A 6008-nucleotide genomic window follows, 5' to 3' on the forward strand; every position below is an offset into this window, starting at 1 on the left:
CCCAAATGATCTCTTCATCCCCATACCAATCAACCAATTCCTACCTTCCCAGAATCTTCAGTTAGTTTCTCCTCAATACCAGTTATTTTGTCGATGTCTCCACAATATCTGTCTGAGCACTTGATATCTTCTCAATATCATCTCACTAGTGACAGCTGCCCCAATATCAGTTACCCAAATAACATCAATTAACTTTTACAAGGGAATATTTACTGAGAAAATATAGTAAGGATAGAAGTCCAAAACCCAAGAATTCTCTGCCATTTTAGTTTCTGGAAAGAATGCAAACAATCTTTTTCTTATTATTTTTAATTAATTTGTTTATTTACTTTTAGTTTACAACATTCAGTTCCACAATCCATTGAGTTTCAAATTTTTCTCCCACTCCCGCCATGGCGGCATTCAGTCAAATATAGAATCTACAAATACCTTTACATTAAACATTAGTCAGATGATGGAATGAACAATGGCAAAGAGAAAGCAAAACAAGAAAAAGAAAGAGAGCAGGCAGTTTCCTTCCATCTGCATTCAAATTCTGTAGCTCTTTCTCTGGGTGTGGATATCTCTCTCCATCATGAGTCTTTTGGAGTTGTCTTATAACCTTGCACTACTGAGAGGAGCCCAGTCTATCAAAGTGAGTCATCATATATATGTTGTGTCTGTAATTGTATACACATTTCTCCTGGTTCTGCTCTTCTCACTCAAGATCAGTTAATACATGTCTCTCCAGGTTATCATGACGTCCTTCTGCTCCTCATATCTTATAGCACAATAAGCACTTACAGCTTCAGATATTTTCTCTGGCCATGCACCACATCTTGTTCAACCATTCCCCAATTGATAGGCATCCCCTTGGTTTCCAATGCTTTGCCACTACAAAAAGAACTGCTATAAATATTTTTGTACATATGGGGCGAGAATGCAAACAATCTTAAAGTGAATATTATGAAACATTCCCCTCACCAAGCTCACTTCTGGGTGTGACATAACTGAGGAATTTCTGCCTTACAGGAAAGACTATATATCTCAGCTCTTAGATAGATTCACAACTAGAAAGCATCAAAGAGGCCACTTTTCAGGGCTGGAACTGCCTTAGGATAAGCTGCAGAGGCTGTCTATGCCCTCTATTATAGATTTCAGTGACTATCTCTGGTGGTTTCTCTGACCCTTTAAAGGTGTCAAGGTCATGAGCTGGTCCTCCTGATTCTGATACTTATTTGCCTAAGAGGAGATGGTGGTCCAGGTGGGTAGAAAGGGGACCTGGTTGTGGTGCCTGCTGCCTTTCTCATCCCACCCAGAGGGTTACAACACTTCTTCTTCCTCACCCAAAAGCTGCCAGGGTCATCTCCGTGTCATCTCTTGTCTCTTCAAGGTTTAGGGATGCTCAGCAATCAACTAAAAGGCTTTTTGTCATCTTTCAATACACTGACAAGAAATAGTCATGGGCCATTGGCACATGCTCTGAATCAGAGAGGGACCCTCCATGACATCTTGAAGCTGGCTCACCAAGCCCAGGGATGGGCTGCTTTCATGCAAAGGATATTAACTCTGCTCCAAGGTCTGTGTCTTAGTTTGCCAGTACCCAGTTACACAAATAAAGGCTAGAAATTAATAATGATCTAACCACCCACATTGATTTAGCACACTTAAGTTTCAATGAAATTTCCCCACAGCAAACCTGTGAGATGAAGAGTCAAGTTGTTTTGTTTTTGTTTTTTTATTGCAATTTTATAGATTAGGAAAACTGAGGTTCAGATAGGATAAATCATTTACCCAATGTCTCTCTATCACACAACTACAAAGTTACTAAATGCTCAAGTTGGGACTTATATTCAACTTAGAGCTGGAAAAGAACTAAGAGGCCATGAAGTCCAACTTCTCCATTTTACAGATGAGGAAAATGAGGCAGAGAGAAATCAAATGATTTTCCTGGGTTCACAATCTTCCAAATAAGGGTCTCAAGCTAGGACAGAGTCCAAGTTTTCCTGATTCCAAGTCCAGTCCCCTATCCATTAGATCCCCCTGCCACCAGTCATCCTGATTCCCATATTCATTCATTCAGTAAACATTTATTCAGTGCCTACTATTTGTCATGTGGAGATGCCCCAAAGTGGAATACATCATGGCATTGATAAGGTTTTTACTTTCATCTTTCTAAAATGTTCATGAATCATATGGGTGTAGGCCTCATATTTTTGTCAAACCTCTACCATGCTGTCCAGAGAACCATTTACAGATGGTTGGCAACAAGATGCCATGACTTCCAGGACTGATGACAGCCTAGTGGCACCTGTCTTCAAGAAGGAAATGGATCAGATACAGTTCTACATTTTTAAAGTGAGCCTTGATGACAAAAGTGAAAAAATAAAGGTATTTCAGTATGGCTGTCATGCTTTGAACAAGAGCTACATTTGTTTTCTATTCTTTTTCTCTTTGTCTTATTTTTAATAATTTTTAAAATTCATTTTAAAAAATTTTGAGTTCCAAATTCTCTCCCTCTCTTCCCTCCCCTGCTTTGAGAAGGCAAGCAATTTGATATTGATTATACATGTGTAGTCATGCAAAACATATTTCCACATTGGTCATGTTGAGAAAGAAAATACAGACCAAAAAATTTAAAAATAAGGCTTTAGAAAAAGCCAGCTTTGATCTGTATTCAGACTCTATATGAGTTCCTTTTCTGGAGGCAGATACCATTTGTCATCATAAGTCCTTTGAGTATGTTTGTGTTTTAGCGGTAATGACAGCTAACAACCACACAGAGTACTCTCCTGGAAGTAGAGAAAGGGAAGACACCTACTTTTTCTCTGGACTATTTTTTAAATGAATACACAAAATAGTAAAGAGCGAGAAAAAGACCCGTGTGCTTAAATAGATGTTTTAGCATCTGTGAAAACCAAGAGAAAACAATTCTATTTCAAGGCCTCTGCAATCAGAATCTAATGTAATCAGGAGGTGGCAGGGTGTTATATGCTTAACAAGGAGAAATCTGAAAGTCAAGGAGATTGAAACCATCACAGCACAGCTATATTGACAACGCCCAAGGTCCTAATGCGGATTCTTTAAAAATATAGATGAGCTATATTCAACCTTTGTAAACATATTTCTAAAGGGTTGCTAAGCCCACATGTCTCTCTACATATTGTAATTCGACAAACACCAGATTGTTGCTTGAAGGAAGGAAGGAAACTAGAAAGAGTCCTTGAGCTGGAATCAAGAAGTCATAAGTTGGAATCCTGCCTCAGGCCCTTACTAGTTGCATGATCCTGGGCTTGTCTTCTCTCATCTTCAATTTCTTTATCTGTTAAATGAGGATAATAATAGCACCTGCAGCTAGTGATTCAGTCCACAGAGTACTGGGCTTAGGATCAGGAAGACTCATTTTCTTGAATTCAAATCTGGCTTCAATACTTACTATCTGTGTGACCTGAGCAAGGCACTTAACCCTGTTTGCCTCAGTTTCCTCATCTGTAAAATGAGCTAGAAAAGGAAATGGCAAACCACTCCAGTGTCTTTGCCAAGAGAACCCCAAATTCAGTTACAAATGGTCAGACATGACTGAAAACTACTAAAGAACAACAATGAATCAATCAGTAAACATTTGTGAAGCACCTACTAGGCTAGGCACCAGAGACACAAAGACAAAAGTAAAACAATTCCACCTTTAAGGAATTTAAATTCCATATAGGGAGTTAATAAGCACATGTGTAACTATATACAAAATGTGTAAAAATAAATAAAATCTAACGGTGGGAGAAGGGGGACTAACAGCTGGAGTGCTCAAGAAAGGCTCCATTCATTCATTCAGCAAACATTTCTTTAGTGCCTTCCACTATTCTAAGTTCTATAGGGTATACACATTTGAGTATGACATGATTCTTGACATAAATATCCAAAGATATAATAAAGGCGAGAAAGGGCTGCATTTGGAATTGGAGTATCTAAGTCAGAACTCCCACTCTGTTATTTACCACCTTGACCAAGTTCCTTAACCTCTATGTGCCTCAATTTCCTCATCTGTAAAATGAGGGGATTAGTCTGGATGGTTTTCCCCCTTGAGATCTATAGTGCTATGATCCTATGACAAGAATACATAAAATCTGGAGTACAAAGTCAAATGTGTGAATTCAATAAAATACGATTATAGGGTTATATAGTAAGAAAACAGCTGTTCCATTAATGCTTATTGATTGTTGATTGAACAGAGGAGAGTGATCTTTTGCTGCTAGTTGGCTCAGAGTAAGCTTAATGGAAGACCTAATGGACCTTGAAGAATGGATTGTGTTTCCCAAAATAGAAATGGAGGGGCAGGAAATCTATATGGATGTTTAAAACAGTGTGACTTAAGATGAGAATGCCCTACCTCTGGAAGAAGAGCGATGAACTGTCTAGGGCTTTCTTTTATTCCTGAGCATCACACATAGTACCCGGCACAGTAGGGGCCACAAAAATGCCTGTTGATTGATAGAATGTGAGTTCCATGAACTCAAGGACTATTTTATTTTTGTCTCGGCACCCTCAGTGCCTAGCACAGTGTCTAACACATAAGAGGAGCTTAATAAACGTTTTTGGATTAATTGATTTTGTTTAGGGAAAGATACCTAGCCCAGTTCCTTGGGGAGAAGTGGATGATAGAACTGGAGAGACAGATTGGCTTCAGATTTTAGAGGGTTTTGATGGCAATGCTAAATAATTTGAACTTTATCTAAATGTTAATGGGGACTCTTGGAAGGATTTTGAGTAGAAGGGTCTGATCATAGCTGAGCTTTAGGAAGTCTAACATGGCAGCAGAGGACAGACTGGAAGGGCACTGGGTAGCAGCTGAGTAACACTTAGGTTCTTTTGTGTCAACAATTTCTTCCTGCTTCCCCTAGGGCCAATATTTAGAGGTTTAGGTTCTTTGGGAAACTAATTGACTGAAATACTACAAACCTTTTCTTTTTGTATGGCATCTATCCTCCTGTACATGTGCACAGCATCTCCTCTAACAGAATGCAAGCTCTTTGAAGAGGGGCTATATCCTCAGTATACAGCACAGTACCTGGCATGCAGTCAGTACTCAATGAATGCTTTGTTGACCAGGTCATGCTATCATAAGATGATCTATTTAGAGCTGGAAGGAAGTTTAGAGGTCATCTAGCCCAAACTCTCAATTTAAAGAAAAAAATGAAATCAGATAAGTTAAATGACTCACCTAAGGTCACACAGGTGACTTTGTCTTTCTTTGTATTCCCAGTGCTTAGCAGAGTGGCTGGCACACAGTAGGTGCATGCTGACTAGTATTCCTAAGTAGGAGGTAGCAGGACTTGAAACCAAACCCACGTCCTTTAACCCCAATCCAGGGCTCCTTCCACTGGGATCTCTCCCTCCTCAGATTTCTCCCAGCACTTGGCCTGATCCTCCTTAATCACGCTTATTTTTGTCTACATAGCATTCCTTTCTGTTGGACTGTAAGTTCCTGCCGGGTAATAATAGTAAATGATGGGCTCTCCCATTCAACTGTGAGCATCTCAAGGGCAAGAAATATCTTTCACCTCTTTTGCATCCCCAGCATTTCACACAGTGCTTGGCACATAGGAGGCTTTTAATATATGTTTATTGGCTGACTAATAATGAGAATAACAATAGCTAATTCTTAGTGCTTTACAAATGTTATCTCATTTTTATCTTCACAACTCGGACAGATGGATGCTATTATTAGCCCTTTTTACAAAATGAGGAATACTGAAGCTGAGAGACATGAAGTTTTTTGCTTAGGCTCACATGGCATGTCTGGGGCTACATTTGAACTCAGATCTTCCTAGCTCCAGGTATAGTGCTCCTGTAATACTTATTTGCATGAACTCTCTCTCTTTCTCCTTCCTTCCCTTTCTGATTTTCTTTCCATCCCTCCTTTTCCTTCCTATCCTCCCTCCCCTTTCTCTTCTTCATCCTCTATCTCTTTCTTTCTTCTTCCCTCTCTCTCCTCTATTTTTCTGTCTCCTCTCTCTCTCTCTCTCTCTCTCTCT

At 39.4% G+C, this 6008-nt stretch overlaps 1 long non-coding RNA gene across 1 annotated transcript in view; it reads right to left on the reverse strand.

Annotated features, from left to right (window-relative positions):
- Positions 1–342: 342 nt before the first annotated feature.
- Positions 343–6008, reverse strand: part of LOC138164785 (uncharacterized) — a 21657-nt gene continuing 15991 nt past the window's right edge. The window contains exon 4 of the long non-coding RNA XR_011169176.1: positions 343–873. This is a non-coding gene — a long non-coding RNA (uncharacterized lncRNA). The remainder of the gene's footprint in view (positions 874–6008) is intronic.

Source organism: Petaurus breviceps, unplaced genomic scaffold, assembly GCF_028583685.1.
Source record: "Petaurus breviceps papuanus isolate PSGF00001 unplaced genomic scaffold, PetGlider_PUasm1.0 207, whole genome shotgun sequence".
Lineage (NCBI taxonomy): Eukaryota > Metazoa > Chordata > Mammalia > Diprotodontia > Petauridae > Petaurus > Petaurus breviceps.